We start from the raw sequence: 17459 nt of genomic DNA, 5'->3' as shown, positions 1-17459 counted from the left end.
TTATTATTCAGATACACACTTCACAGAATTATATTATATAAGAGCCAAGGTGGCGCAGTGGTTAAATGCAGCACTGCAGGCTACTGCTAGATCAGCAGGTCAGCGGTTCAAATCTCACCGGCTCAGGGTTGACTCAGCCTTCCATCCTTCCGAGGTGGGTAAAATGAGGACCCAGATTGTTGGGGGCAATATGCTCACTCTCTGTAAACCGCTTAGAGAGGCCTGAAAGGCCTATGAAGCGGTATATAAGTCCACTGCTATTGCTATTGCTATATCTGTATCTCTAGTAATGCCTCTCAAACTTTATGAATTTCTATTTCCATTTCTTAAATTCGCTATCTATTCTGTACTCCCCGGTTGCAGCTAATCCTTTCCCTCTTAGTTCTTCAATATCTCTTCTGCATTCATACAGAATATAGCAATAACTGATTGACTAGGGAAAAAGGACGTTTTTGACATTTTGGAAATTCCTCACCTTTTACATATTTAAAGACATATAATCAACAAAACATCAGAAATTACCCTCTCACTTCCCCTGCTCATGTTTAATTGCTAATTTAAGAAAGACCAAATTAAGATCTGTGGAAGATTCTTCATGGAATGGTGAAAAATAAAGGGAGAAGTTTGAGCTACGAGTACATACTTTTATTCTTCATCTCAGAAGTTTTAGGCAACTGATGGAGACATATATTCTAACTCGTGGTAGCATCCAGCTATCGCTGCAATATTTCTGACAATTTCTGTTCCTACTTTAGGAGATAGACTCATATGCAGCACTTTACTATTGATTGACTGTTACTTGGGTGGTCTCAGCAAATGGAATGTTGATTTGGTCAATTTTTATCGGTAAATAAACCACAGAATGATTAATGCACACTAATTAACAGGAAAATCATTTCAAAGCTTACAGGTTTTTTTCACCAGTAGTTAGACAAGGCAATTTCTCTTATCGAACTGTTTTGTATCTATAGAACAGATGGTTGTGTATATAAAAAAAAAACAATTTCACAATATGGTGAAGTTTCACATATAGTATGCCTCTGTTAATTAGGGTGGATGGAAATATTCTGATTTTTTTCTGCACTCCCCCCCAATCTGTTTTGGAGGATTAGGACATGGGCAAACAAAATACCATGGGAGACGCTGCAAGAATCTGCAGTGAAGAGTTGGAAAAATCCATTTCTTTCCCTTTTCATAATTGAGAGTTTGCTGGAATCTTTCCAGTATTTGCACAAGGGCCATTCTGTATCAAAATCTTTATCTGGAAATATCTATATTCAGTTCAAAAAATGGCAACAGGGAAATGCACACCCAGGGTTTTTTTTGGGGGGAGGTGGGATTGGTTCTCAGAACAAACCACAATCTTGTTGAAGTTGATTAGCATTTTTATGCCAAAGGTCTATGGAGATTCTCAATCATCCAGGTCACGTTTGTTCCAAAGATGCTTTTTCAAGAGGCAATTGGACTTTCTGGGTTTTTTTTTTCTTTGAAGATGTTTTGCTTCTCATCCAAGAAGCTTCTTCAGTTCTGATGCCTATTTGAAGTTTGAATGTGGAGAGCTGAAGAAGCTTTTTAGATGAGAAGCAAAATGTCTTCAAAGGAAAAAACCAGAAAGTCTAGTAGCTGCATTTGGAACATTTTTATGCCACTTTAACAACAGCAATATCACTTTGCTTTACAGCACTCTCTGAGTAGTTTACAATGTCATCTTACTACCCCCAACAATCTGGATCCTAATTTTACCAGTCTTGGAAGTATGGAAGGCTGAGTCAACCTTGAGCCACATCAGAATCAAACTCCAGGTTGTGAGCAGAGCTGCATTCTAACCACTGTACCACCAGGCTCCAATGAGGAAAAAAGTGGGAAGTTTATTTTGCTTTAAATACACCCACCCCAAGCAAAGTGCTGAAAAAGGATAGACTCTGCTCCTCTACCTAATGGCATAATATAATGACCTCCAGCCTCTGATTAATGAAATGCACACCAATATAGTTTGGTGATTTTTTTTTTGTATGCAAACTGCAAATGTTTTCTGTGGTGGTTCAAAAACATTGTATCTAGTTCCGTTTTCTTTCTCTGAAATGTGGTCAATAATGGCATATTAAAGTTAGACTATGCACACATGGAGCACACATGGTGTATGTATGTGTGTCAAAACAGGTTACTTGGGGGTTGCCCTGCTATAACATTTATGCACATATGTGGGGAAGGGAGTGGAGAGGTGGGAAGTGCCCTGCTGCAATTCACATCTTGCCTGTTTTGAGTTGCCTGCACATAATAACCTATCCACAAGAAAGAAGTGAGCCTTTTGGGACAGAAAACATGCATACACATTATGTAATCTACACTTTTCTCAGACACGATCCTCTTTGCAGTCCATGCTCAGAAACCAAGGAATTTCACCCTTCACCTGTAGTCAAACAGTTTTTCAGCTTTCCGTTCTTCACAAAACAGTTTCTCAGCTTTCGTGAACCAAAGTTTGGGTGAAGAAATGAAGGGCAGAAATTGTGTGGGTTACACAAAGGGAGTAGGGAATATGAGGAAGACACATCCTATAACTAAGCCAAAGTAGTTGCTTTAGATAGAAGCTATTTCTCCATCATTTGTCCACTGCTTTAGGTAAACAACTAATGATTTAAGTGCAGCCTAGCAAAATCCTAGCTCCAATTAATGTAGTTCAGGTCCATCTCTCCCCGTGGGAATTGTTTTGCCTTAAGAATCCCAATCAAAAGTGCAGCTTCTCTATTCAGACTAGCTACCAGTCAGGCAATTCACAGGTGATTTGGGCTCTTAGGCAATCCGCACCTATTGGGTTTTCCTTTCCTTTTGTTTTCTGAGCTGATTGAAATGTAGAGAAGAGGAATGCAAATGGCCCAGGTTGTTCTCTGCAAAAGTCTTTTCCTGCCTTATTATACCGTAGATATTGTAAATCCTAGGTCTGCAGCTAAAGGAATTGGCAGTGATGAGGACAGAGATGGGGAGGGGGAGAGAGGGAGGGAGGGAGATAGAGAGATCCCTATGCCTGCATACCTACAACTACAGATGTTCAGACATGGAAAGCTTGTAGTGTTATGAATAAAAACTCACTTTGGAGCAATTCCCATCTTTTGCTGCTTAACATATTTTTAATAGGAAAAAAAAGACAAAGGCCAATTTAAACAGCATGCTGGATTAAACTAAAATAGAATGGACAGATCAGGATTCAGCACATTGAACAAAGTCAACCATTGGGTGAACACCACAGTTTTGTTTCCTTAACTCGAATTTAGGGCTAGAGTGTGATCTCTGTCAAGAATTGGTAGGTAAATACAGGAGGGCTATGCATAGGAAAAGAGACAAATTGTGGTTAAGGCACTAGGACAGAAACCAGGACACTGTGAGATCTAGTCCCATATACTGCATTATAGTATAGTACGCTGGTTTAACTGCTGCGGACAAGAAGGCACTACAGAGAGTGATCAATTTGGCACAAGAAACCATTGGTTGCTCTCTAACACTACTAGATGACACTGCCAGGTCTCACTGTTTTAGCAGAGTAAGGAAGATACTCAGAGATGATTCACATCCCGGTCATTGTCTCTTCTCACCTCCACCATTGGGCAGAAGACATCAAAGCATAGCCAGCCGAACAAATAGGTTTAAAAATAGTTTCTATCCTTGGGCTGTCAGACTCTTAAACACAACCACAATCATTCCACACGGAAACGTATGGCTAGGTTTTTCTTTCTTTTCTTCCCCCCCTCTAATTACTTGCATTGGAATTATTCTTTATACTATTTATATTGTTTGTATTTGTTGTCATGGATTGCATCAGTGAGGCTAAAACCAATTTTGTTGTATAAATGACGCACAATGACAATAAAGGCTATACTATACTATTTATACCTTAAGCAGAAAACAACTGGGTGGCTTTGGGTGGCCCATTTTCTCTCAGCCCTAGGAAGAAGCAAGCAAGGGCAAAGTACATCTGAAATCTTGCCAGGAGTCTTGCTGCAATGGGGCTAACAGTTCATTCTGTGTAAAATTCCTGGCTTGATATAATCACCTCAGCTCTGTTCCCACAAATTTGTGTTGAAATTGGAGCAGTATATTGTTTCTTTGTCTCAAGACTGAATGAGTCTTGAACAGGGAAGCCATTTATCTCAACTGGCCCTCTGAAAACTATATAATCCACTGATGAAATTCAATTCTGATATTCTGAAATATATCAAATTTATTGACAACATTGGAGGAAGGGCAGAGAGGATGTTTTGCCCTGGGTTCTCTCTGCATCCCTGAAGGCCAGCCTCAATTTTCTCTTTCTATCTGCCCTTATCTCATCATGCAGTAGCCACTATAGATTTGGAGTTATATGAAGGATTGATGCCTTATTTATTTGTTAAATTTTCTATTGGTCAAACGTGTGTCTCTTAATGTTTGAATTTGCTCTGTTTTCTTATCAGTCTTCTGAACCTGAGCATCAAAAAGGTTGTTGTTCTGTAATTACACCTGGATTACAGGTCGTCCTTCACCTGCAACCACTCATTTAACAACCATTTATAAAGTTACAAAGAAAAAGGTGACTTACAACTGATACTCATAACTACAACTGTCACACAGCACCCCCACGGTCATGTGATCAAACTTCAGGTTGTAAGTTCAGGACTATGACTGTGCTTGTTTTTCCTACAAAGTAGGCAAAACTGTTTTTAGAAAGAAATTTACCTTTTTCAAATTGACATTGCTAAGAGACACAGAGGTTCCACTTTTTTATCTTAGTAAATCCAATTGTAATAATGTTTTAGCCTCTATCTTTCTTCCTTCTTATTCATCAATAAATGATGATACAAGCCCATTTGATCCATATATTGTATACAAGAAAATGCAGGACTGCAAGGAGCCTAACCAGGGAAAGGAAGGAAAGGAAAACTGATTAAACAAATGAACTAAAACTTAAATTGCCATACATTCTCAACATTTGGGTTTTGTGAATACTTATGTTTAATGCAATAGTACCAAGGTTTTTTTTTGCAGTAAGTAACAAATATAATATTCTAGAATTTCTGTAATTTAATATATCATAGGATGGAAAAGCACTTTTTTCTGTTTAAGTGTTCCAAAGATATCTTCACTGAATATACAACACACAATCTGGATTGTTCTGCAGGTATATATAATTTGAATGAGAAATAGATTTTACATCTAAAGATCTTTCATTTTGCCCTTAAGTTATTAAGCTGGGATATGTCTAACAATTTCTAGAGAGCTCTTGGGGGTGATGGTCTTGGGGGTGTTTTTAGAAAATGTCTGAATGTTTATTTTTGAACAAGGATGCTTGGCAGAATGATGCATTGAAAGAGGCGATGGATAAGAATAAAATGCACATAAGAGAATTATTTCTACAAACAATAAGACTGATTGAATAATACTGTATGATATGTGGCTAGAGAAAAAAAAATTGCAAATAACATAGCCAAAGAGAAGAACATAATTAAAGTTCAAAAAGGCAAAGAAAATGTAAAACAATTTTGTTATAATTTTTTTTAAAAAAGTGTTTTGGAAGTAACTGAAAAGGCCTCAAGCAGATGAGTGGAATTAAAAATAAAAATAATGATTTTGGATTACATGAAGCTAGAAGAATGCTGGAAGGAGTATTTATGATTTGTATAGCAATGAGAATGATATGTTGAAGAGGGTAATTCAAATGAATGGTATAAATGTTAGTGTTGAAGAATAAAAAGATAAGATGAAAGTCATAATTGTCACAGGTACACTGAGAAATAATATGGCTGCAGGTGTAGATGATGTGATAGGAGAAATACTTTAAATATGGAGGTGTTGGAATCAACATTTATGAAGACTGCATCTGTGCCTAACACTCATACAAATATAGACAGATTATATGATATAGTAAGAAAGTGATGGTTGGATACATTGATGAGATCCACAAAAAGAGGAAGACGAGAATATTAAATAAAAACAAAATGCAATGCATGAAATGTTGCATGGCTGTGGGCGAAGTAAGGATGCTTTGCAAAGAGATACACTGAATTGTACAGTATAAGATTTAGATATATTAATTTTTCTTTTTCCTATTTAATGTCTTTTAGGTTTTAGTCCTTTTCTGCACTTTGCATAATCTTTTCTGTATAACTAGGAATAGCAAGATGGGTGGATGCTCCTTAATGTAACTATCGCATAGAAAAGATGCTATATTGTTTTTATTTCAAATTGTGATTTTTAATGTTTTTGTACATTCCATTTTATTGTATACAGTCACTATTCAAGAAGTGTGGCTATACAAATGCAATAAATAAATAAGTCTTCAGAAATAAATCTTTCTGAAGATAATATATCATTTCCTTAATTTTAATTGTGCAATAAGCAACCTGATAATATTTCAATAAAGAAATTTCAATGAAATTCTTATCCAAAATTAGTTCTAGTGTTTTTTGTGATCAGTGATAGCCGAATAGTCTTGGCTAGGTTTTATCTCCCTTTTTTATGAAGGGATTTCTCAGTAAAAGTGAAATTAATTAGAATGTGATATTTAATTAAATAAAGTAGGGAACTGTAGCAAAAAGAACCATCCTTTTAACTTACAATTTAAGTAGTTTACATAAAGCCCCCCTCCCCCCTTCCTACTTTCCTCTGGAGACAACATAAGTAGTGCTGCATCTTCTTGATTCAGGAAGAAAACTCCTACATTCTTTAATTAAGGTGAGTTTGTTTCTGAAATACAGCTTTGACTGCCAAAAAACTGAGATATGCTGGCAACAAAACACCTTTCTTAATGAAATCAGAGCTGGTTGAAGTAAGCATTCAATCCAGGACACCTGTGCAGAGTTGAATGGCCTTTGTGAAAGCATCTGACAAACGTTAACAACAGCTATGCTATGGCTGATAATTCCCACATCTCCTTTCTCATCTTAAAATTACTGATGGCAGACAAAGGCATTCATCACTAAATCTTATTCAGGATGCTAGGACAATACCTTTCAAGCTAGCTCTTCAGAATCTAGGGACTGTTTCTAAATAAACATCATCAGTTTTCATAACAATGGGAACCCACAACCTGAGTGCTAATCACCAGTATTCTTTATTGCTGTTCTGTCTGGGTCTGTGACACAACACCCATCTTTGACTGAAGCATCTAAAATTTATATATCTATGGCAGTGGTTCCCAAACTTGGCAACTTTAAGACTTGTGGACTTCAACTCCCAGAATTCTGGGAGTTGAAGTTCACAAGTCTTAAAGTTGCCAAGTTTGGGAACCACTGATCTATGGGATTGGCAGGATCTAAGGCTTCCTTCTGTATGTGCCTGCTATAATTATCTTGTAATGACATTAATGAAAGTGGTCAATTGAACAGAAGGCCTTACCTGAATATAATCTGTTGCATGTGGATTGCCTTTGAATATTGAAACTGGAACCATATGTGATGGGCCGGCTCTCACTGTCACAAACTTCTACTTTGTTTTCACGACCAATTAAAGGTGCTGTTTTGCACCAGTAAAACTCCACGAGGAATAGGATTTCAGTACCTCTTCTCATATGCCTTAAAATTAAGTTTACAGATACCTCTCTGTGACTTTTCTCTGTATTTCTTCAGTTTTGGAGAGTGTCTTTAAGGTAACCGATACATTTCTTACCAGAAATCACTCTAACCCAGTAATAGCATATTAAGCATTTCAACAATTGTAGTCTTAATTATCTTAGTATAATCTTGTGTCTTCTTATTTTACAAATTCTAGTTAGCAATATTAAATACTATAAAAATACAAAGACTGGATATTAATTGATTGAATGAATAAACAAACAAAATAAATAAAGCCTTCTAGAGAGGCTTCTTGATGTCATATTGCCAGTTTGGCAACATGTTAAGGTTTTAAAGAAATCATTTCTGTAATGTCATGTTAAGTATTTTAATATTTACTAAGTGTTTCTAAGATGAATATCTATGTCATAAAGATTTAGTCCTGCCACTGACAGTTTTAGTGCTACTATTAATTGCTACTATGGTTTTAGCACCTGTAGCTTGTTTGTTAACTGTTGTGCAGGTTCCTAAACTGGGTTCTAGGTTTCAAACAAGATTTGTACTATTGTGCTATATTTTATTAATTTTTGCAATTAATATGGAGAATCTACTTTATCAGATGCCAAAAAAAGCAACAACCAACCAAAACCGTTAAATAAACAGTTCTTGGAGGAGAAATGTAAACAAATCTGTGTGTCTAGCCTAAAGAACAGAAGACCTGACTGATAGCATAGCTCAAATAACTGAAAAGTTGTTATATAGACGAAGGAAATTCTTGTTTGTTGTTCAGAGTTCAGGACTTCATCTAATTGACTTAAATGATGGTCAAACCTTGAAGTTATCACCCCATATTACATTTCACAGAAGGCTATTTAAGATATGAATAAAATGCATATGGTGTTCTCTTTAAGATCTTGATAGATGGATCTCTTTAAAGCTTATTCTTTGGGGAAAGGTTTTAATATGTACATATTTTCCAGAATATTATAATTTCTGTATGCAAACTACTTAAAAATTAATATAATGATATATGAATTGAGATCCCTTGTTTATAAACATGGCTAATTCATTATTAAAATGCTGTCCAGCTTGTTCCAGAAAGTTCACTGAGGATTTTTTTAAAAAGCAAACTGCAAGGTATCGGGAAAAACCAAATATAGATTAATTAAAATATTTTGCTAAGCTATGGTTTGTTCAGCCATGTATATTTAAATATTAATGGCTAGATCCAATTACAATAAACTATAAATCATAGCATCTAAAACAAAAATAGCTAGTTCATAGGCAAACACAGGGCTGAATGTACTGCATAATAGTAATAATCATTTTTGAGTCAAATTCTTGATGTTCAATAAGCATACAAAGGCAAGATGCCTCAGAACTATATAGATGATGTAAATTTGTGCAATATGAGGTCAGAGATTAAACATAATGAAAGTAATGTAAACAGTTTCTCTATCTGGAAAAAAAGATTCTTAATTCATCAGTGGATTACTACTATATTTTAAGTTTTATATCTCTACTTTTTTGAAGGAAGAATCATTTGTGTGGGGAAGCAATGTTCCTTACTCAACAAGGCCATCAGATGTCATTGTAATGTGCATTGCTATTGGCAATACAGCAGAATGAATCCTGGTTGTGTACCACCTCTATGTGTATTCTGAAAATTTGAGTCATGATGATTTCCAGTTCTTCCTACCAAGCTGTTCCCTTTCTTTGTTTCTTTGCCCTGCTTTGACTTCCAATGCAATAAGATGCAAATTGGCTCTTTTTCCTGGCTTTTGGAATAAAAAGTAGTAATTAAGAAAATTAATTAGAAAAAAAGTTAATCATGTTTTAGTGTCTAGGGTCTAACAAACCATCTAAGCATGAAAAGTGTTGGAGAGCCACAGAAGCCCCTAATTAAACCGGTCCTTCTCTGTTATTTGGCAAAGCATAAAGTGCCTTCCCCATCAAGAATATGAATCAGAATCCACTCCCATAAGCATGAATTCTATCTAATTTTTTCAACAAGACTTTGCAACACTGAGACTCTGCAAATCTTCTTTTTACAGGCAGCCTACCTGTTTGGTTAAAAATTAACACAAATGAGCATTAAAAAAAGTAGTAGATGCTACATTCAGATGTTTTGATCAGTGATTGGGGAAAGGGCCTAGAAGTCAGGGATAGAGATGGAAAGTGGAGAACTGAACTGAAAGGAAGGGAAAAGAAAAGTGAGGCTATAGGAAAGAACTAGAAGTTTTTTGATTTTCTGAAAACATCTTTCCCAATGACTAGTCTAGTCCAACAATTTTATTTTGACGAGTTTTAGCAAGAATTCTTTCAATAAAAATAAATCTAATCTTCTTTTCTTCTTCACTTGCAGGTCAAAACTAAGATTTCACTATTCAATCATGTTAAAAATTAGAGAATACAGTACAGACTCTTCTGCTATCTCGCAGGCATGCACAGTTAGTATTAAGCACAAAACTCAGCATTTGAGGAGGTTTGGATTTTCATAGAATTTGATGGAGAATTTACTTCCTACATACTTTTGTAAATTCTCCATCAAATCTAGCTAAATGCAAACACAACCATGTAACAAGGTGTTGCCTTCTTCAGGATACTTTTTTAAATCTTTCCAGGTAACCTACAGTCCCCAAATTCCTGGTGGTTCATCACTTGTATCTTCATGCTCACCACTGCCCCCTGCCCCTTATTTACAAGTTCCTTGCTTAGCTTTTCAGTATTAACCAAGTTTAGTCTCACAGAGAATATCTATCTGTGTGGTCACTAAGAGTCCAATGACTTAATGGCACATAATCAATCCATGAAGTTTGGCTAAGTGCTGCTATCCAGTATTGCTTCCACAGTATAGCAAAAGTAGTTTTTTTCTTCTTCTGTTCCTTTCCATACTCTTGAGCATTTTCTTTTCTTTATTCTTGCAAACAATATTCAATATTTTTGCAGGGAGAAGAACCAGCCGACAGACTATATCAAGAGCTACAGGCTGAATTAACAAAATTGGCCAGCTCTTAATGTCTGCTTTGTAAAAATCGAGATCATTTTTCAAAATTAGAGACCTGCACTTTCAAACCCAAAGATTAATTTGCCACCTGTGCTTCTGTTTTGTTTATATTTGTGGTCTGTTTTGAAATCTGGAGCAAAAACAAGACAAATGTTGCTGACTGAGGGATTCCTTTTCCAAAGTGGTGACAAACTGTTAGGAAAACACACACTGAAGTGTGGTACCATTTTCTCAGGAAGCAGAAGAGGAATCCAGGTGACAAAAAACCCACAGAGCTTGAGAACATGCTAATGAGAGACTAACAACAATATGGTCCCACTCCTCATTTCATTCCCAAATAAGGAAGTTGACTGAAGTGTAAGTGAATCCTACATCAAAAATTGTGATTGGACAATATCTGCCCTTTTAGGTCTGTGCACCAAAACTTGACTGAGACTGACTGGGGCTGCAGTAGGCAGATGAGGTCATGGCATTGGCTCAGTAACCCAGGGTTTAGACTAGGAGTGGGGACACCCCAGGTCAGCCACAGAAGCTCATGGAAAAACTCTGGGCCAATCACTCACTCTTAGCTCAACACTTTCACAGGGTTGCAGTTGTGAGGATAAAATGAAAAGAGACTCCCATGGGAGCTACTTTGAGCTCCTGTTAGAAAACCAGAATTTGTAATGAATAAATACATATTAAAAATATGTCATATATATGAAAGAAATAAGATTTTTCTTTTTGGTTTACAAAATTGTATTTCAGATGAAGTATATCAAGAATACAGTCTGTTACTTCTTGCCATATAAAACTAGAATTTCTCTGTCATGGCAGATTTAATTTAATTTAATTTATAAAATTTATATGCCGCCCAATCCCAAAGGACTCCGGGTGGCTTACAACAAAGAGGATGGCCTCTGGAACACCATTCCCCCTAAGACTTCTACATTTACACCCTGACACTATTGAAATAAGACCTTAAAACCTGGGCCCCAGTTATAATTGGTAATAGACTGCTTGCATTTTGCTGCTGGTGTGGTTGTTCCTCCTTCTATTCTAATAGCTGTACATTAGTGGTGAGTTTCCTTTTTTTTTACTACCGGTTCACTCATGTGCGCGACGCTTCTGCACATGCACAGAAGCATCCGGGTGGGTGGGTGGAGCCTTCCACCACAGCCACTACCGGTTTGCCCGATCTGGGCCGAACCGGGAGCAACCCTCCTCTGCTCTACATATCTGTTGCTGGAATGTCAATCTGTCATTAAATACTGAAGTTTCATCAGTTTATCTTGGTTAAAAGTTCTATAAATAAATGTAAGGCGATGGCAATGACTCTTATGCATGTAATGATGGGTTGTGTAATTAAGTATTTTCAGCAATGGGTTATGACATTTTAACAATGAAGGCAGCATTTTCCCACAAGCATTGGGTAAGGACAATATATGAATCTGCTCTTTAAGATGAAACTGATTGTTTCCCTCCTGGCATGTCTTGTTTCTTCGCTATTAACTTTTTTTTGTAATATTCTTGAAGCTGCCCAAATTTGTTGCTGAGTGGGCTGACTTAGAAATGGAAATTATATGTATAAATAAAATTGTATAAATATTCCTGAGCCTCTGATTGAGGAAAATAAAATAAAATCTGTCCGTGGGCACTGAAAGAAGGTGATCTTATTTATTTATTAATCACATTTCACCGTCTCCATCTCACACGAAGTGACTCTGAGTGGTGTAAAACAGTCAATAAAAACCAAATATATGAAATAATCATCACAAAAGTAGAGAAAATCATTTTTAAAAATGAAAAAAAAAGGAAAAGTCCTCCAACAAAGGAACCTCAAAGACAAATATTGTGTGGTTTATGCTTAAAGTATTCAATTAGGTCCAGGCGATGTCACTGAGAAACTATGGCTCAGTCATACTCAGCTTAATCTGTCTCATAGATTAGTGAATGGGGGAAAATAAATGCCCTTTCAGCATCATATGCAGAGTATAACCTTGGCAACTTTAAGACTTGTTGACTTCTTGGTGACTGGGGAATTCTGGGAGTTGAAGTCCACAAGTTTTTAAAATGCCATCACTGAACACCCCTGGTATAAATCAATACTTATGTCCAGTGGTGGGATTCAAGTAATTTAACAACCGGTTCTCTGCTCTAATGATTTCTTCTAACAACCAGTTCACCAAACTACTGAGAAACTTAACAACCAGTTCTCCTGAAGTGGTGTGAACTGGCTGAATCCCACTACTGCATATGCCTCAGATGTAGGAAACTGAAATATTTAATCCCAAAGCAGGATACAGTTACAGTGGCAGAACAATTAATATCAATGTCAGTATGTATAATTTACTGAAAACGGTGAAATAATTATATAACTACATAGGGCTAATAAATGAGAGGAACAAACTGTATTTATCAGAATACTGGTCCCCAAAATTAATCTACGAATGCAGTAAAAGCTTATTTTCATGGACTAATTGGCAGGAGAGGGTCCCATTGTTAACAAATTAACTTATCTGTGGTGATTTGCATAATTTGCATCATGATGTCACATAGATGTATATGATTTGTGTAATGATATTGTTACACAAATGATATGAACCAATGCAGAAAATTGGTTTTTTCCCTGCAAGTCTGTTGCATGAAGGTCCGCTCAATTGAAAGCTCACTGTATATTAATTTACTAGAAGCATTTTCATGTTAATGTTTTGCAACAAAAATAGCTGAGAATCTTGTGGCAACTTAAATACTAACATTTATTATTGTATAAGCTTCCATGGATCATAGCTCAGTTTATTAGATGTATGGAGTAGGCTTTTGCTTACAGCTATTTTCAGGGAAAGGAAACGGGAGATTAATGAAAGAAGTGAGATAGAATTGGTTTAGAAGTGACCAGGGAACAAAGTAGATTTCTCCCCAGCCAAAAAAGTGAGAGAGAAAATGCAGGCAGGGAAAATATAATCAGGAAGGCAGGCAGCTTGCCAAAGAAGAAATGTTATAATCTTGGGCAACTTCAATTACTCTCACACTGATTGCATAGATTTATACTCAGATCTCAATAAAGACTCAATTTTATTATATGTGGGAGACATGGCTGTGCCTTAGATCAGCTAGTTATGGAACAATCATGGAGTCAGCATGGAGGCTAAGAAAATGGGGAAATGGTCCATGCAAATGAGAATGACCCTGGAGACCTCCAAATAAAGTTGGAGGGAGTTGAAACAAGCAGAAGGTAGATCCTGTTCCCATTTGCAGTTTCCTCTGACAGCCTAAGTCTTCCCCACCTTGGATGCATAGCATTTCCTTGTTCTCATCCTCAGACCAGGTGTGAAATGGCCTTGAGTTGTCATTAAGTGAAATAGTATTACAGCCCGCTTAAGATGATGCTTCAAGGTATGTAAAATATGTTAACATTTTGTTACCCATTTATCTTGTAAGGATCTAAAGAGATGCCCTTACAGGGTTGTGATTAGACATGTATTTTGGGAGTGTTGAGCGATATGGGCAAATTGCCCTCCCCTTTAATCATTATCTAGCCTTGCTGACAGCCGTTGTTTTCCTTGATTTTGCCATCTCTGTTGGCATGTTCTTGCCTTAGCCCCTTTCATGCCTATTACTTCCCCTTTTCACTTTTTTGAATCACAATCATAAAAGAGCTACAGACAAGGAAGCTAAGTAAGCTGCAACATGAGAGGGTTCTTAGCCCTATGTTCTCTCTTCTGATGGAGATGACAATGACAATACGAGCTAGGGATGTCTAAGACTTACTCATTTAAAATAATTGTAAACTTCGCCAGTCAATGAAATCTCTAGGCAATGAACAACAAAGCAAGTGGAGTTCAGAACAACTGATTTTGAACTTGAGGCAATGTTTTGCATGGAAAGTAGGGTTGTTGGTTTTTTTTGCAAAATTTTACAAGGGAAACATTTTGCACACTTCCACTATTTGCATATTTTGGGGGGATATGTATGTCCCTGAAGGAGGGTATGTCCTACCCTAAAACCCTTAGCAGTGGGTCCAAGCTCTAGGTCACAACAAAACCTAAATAGCAAGAAATATTTTACTTCATGCAAGGTTGACTTACTGAGAAGCAAAACCACTCTGTTATCAGGTTCATTATGATACATTTATGAAAGGTTTGTCAGAAAATCCAATCCAATAACAATTCCATACCAAATTGAATGTTCCCAAAATGTGAGACAATAGGTGGAACTAAGTGGTCCTTTAGGAAAGTCAAATCTTCTCAAGTGCTTGGCTGATATTCATGGCATAATTAGAAACATTCCTCAAAGATCTGTATTAATGGGGCTTGGGCTAGGTTTACGGAGATACAATTGGCTATCATTGCCTGACAGAATATGATTTGTAGAAGCATAACTTGAATTAAGAGAAAATCCCAAAGGAGATGGTTTTTGCCCTATTCTTCCCTTTTATCCTGAATTTTTTCTACCAATTTCTTCAGGTACTCTCCAGAAACTCCTTCAAATTGTGCTGTATCCTTCATGATAGCTTCAGAGAAATAGTGGAAGTTATACTTAGAAAAATGTGACAGGATTATTGAAAAAAAGAAAGCAGATGGTAACAAAACTAAATGAAGACATTTCACCTTAGCAAGGTACTGAGTCTCTATAACAGACCCAGAGCTCCCATATGATTTTGTTGATCTTACAATAAAATCATATAACTCCAGTCTTTAAAACCATTTCTATAAGATAGCCATTGTAATACTTTCCTCTCCTTGCCCAATGGAATCTCAGTAAGGGAATAAATACATTATCAACCTTCCAGTGGGATATCTTATCCCACCCCCCCAACCATATTGGAAGCTTTATAAATTAGGTAAAATTTTAAAATGTAAACAGACTTTCAGTATCTTTGGAGGTATGTACATGTAGCTAGGCTTGACCTGTTAAAAATTTCAGATTTGGGCTTGTCAAAAGCTTTTAACAAAACCCATCATCAGAAAAGCCTGAATAAAGAGCTGTCTTGGAATAAAGAATAATCTCTTTTATAGATAATAGATTAAAGAATGGAAACAGATAATTCTGTGCTGTCTAGGGAAGTATCTGGAAAGAGCTTTCAGTTATCTGGATTCAGGCATAAACAGTAAAATAGGGAGTTTATGAAGCACTTAGGTGAGACATCCAAGGCAGACTGTGAAGGCTGAGTGGACAACAAACTGAAAATTAAATTCAATATGGTTTGCCTGTTGAGCAAAACAAATCATAAATTTACATAATTGATGAGGGGATCTGAATTGGCTAAGACTGCTTAGAGGGGGAAAAGGACTTAAGGGAAGATAGCAGTTTACAAAGAAAAACAAATTTGGTATAGAGCAGAACCGAAAAAAATAAACTCCATTTTGTAAATTATTAAAAAAGAAATGGAAAGTAATGCTGTTGGTAGCATAGCATCTATACTGTACAGTACAATGTAACATATGCCAAAAGCTGCATAATTACTAAATCATCCGTACAAAGCAGATAAGGGCAGGAAAGGGCAACCGATATAATCAGAGACCAGATTGGTTTTTGTTCAAGATCTATTTGAGAAACCTCAAGAGCTGACAATGAAAAAAGGATAAAGCTTAATAAAATTATTGTTAAAAACAGAGGGCAGACAAAGTCTGTAGTTACAAATATATTCCAAAGTAAATACAGTCAATTAAACACAGTGAACCTACATAGGATTGTGGTGGCAATATCTTTTTATATGTCACCAAATATAATGTAAGTATTTTATTGCCACATAATGTTATGTTGGCCTTTAAAAAGGCATTAGCAAGTTCATAGAGAAGATCTGTCAGTTGCTACACTATTGGTCATCACAACCTGATGGACTCTTAATTTTCAGAAATGTTTGAATCCTGGATGCCAGTGGGCCATTTTCTATGGATTGTAGCTTCTTACTGTTATAAATAAACAGAATCCCAATGTAATTGAATTTTTAGCCTTCTCAGTCTTTCCCAGATTCATCCACAATAATGGATGACTGAAGTTCTAATGATTTGGCAGTAGGAAAGGATAATTTCCATCTTTCTTAGAGCCATTGCCGCACAGATTTAATTCGTGATCACCATAATCAGAAAACCTGTTCATAAGACAATACTGTGTTTCCATTCAACAGAGGTAAAAGAGGATGCCATACAGTAAAAATTGTGCTACCTCTGGTGTGGTCAAGCATCTGTCTTTTAATGCCAGTTTCAGTGGCATTTCTACTGAATTAGAGAAAAAGCAAGTGCTAAACACCATCCATTAGGCTGACCCTCAAAAGAGGAGTAGCATAGAATCTACTCTTCTGTCTCAAGATCAGTGTGAAAATGGCAGGTGGGAAAGAAGAAGAAAAGGAAAATGATTAGGGGCATCTCAAACCTTTTTATCTGGCTCCTCCAAAACCTCACGTCTCTCCAAGTCAGAATACTCTGCTCTCCTTGTTAGCTTCAGCCAATTATTTTGGCTAGATTTCATGCCAGGCTCTATAAAGAACACTACTGAATTGCCAAGTTTTGGAAAATTTATTTACATTGGTTTATGTGCAGCTGTAGTGAAATAATTAAGACTATACAGTGATGTATGTTCATGCCTTGGGTTATTTATAAACAATAATACAGGGATAAAAATCAAATGAATAAATACATAAATAAAATATTTGTCAGCTTATTTGTTGGAGGAAACATATGCAGTCTAAGGAAAATGAAAGAGAACAAGATTGTTAAGGAAGTCAGAGGGTTTGGAAATGTTTCAGGGATTAGAGTTGAAACAAAGTATAATCTAAAGACACAAAAATACGAGATATAACTGAAGGTGCTGAAATTCAAGTTCTCTATGTCAGAAAGAATGAGGCTGATAAAATGTGTATTTACATGATGTGCAAAGAAAGATAATAGAGTTTACTCTGATCTTTTTTCAATTTGAAATATATATATATATATATATTTTCTTTTATTGAACAA

Source organism: Thamnophis elegans, chromosome 2 (genome assembly GCF_009769535.1).
Source record: "Thamnophis elegans isolate rThaEle1 chromosome 2, rThaEle1.pri, whole genome shotgun sequence".
Classification (NCBI taxonomy): domain Eukaryota; kingdom Metazoa; phylum Chordata; class Lepidosauria; order Squamata; family Colubridae; genus Thamnophis; species Thamnophis elegans.
The sequence above is the reverse complement of the archived record's forward strand: the minus strand, read 5'-3'. Positions refer to the sequence as shown.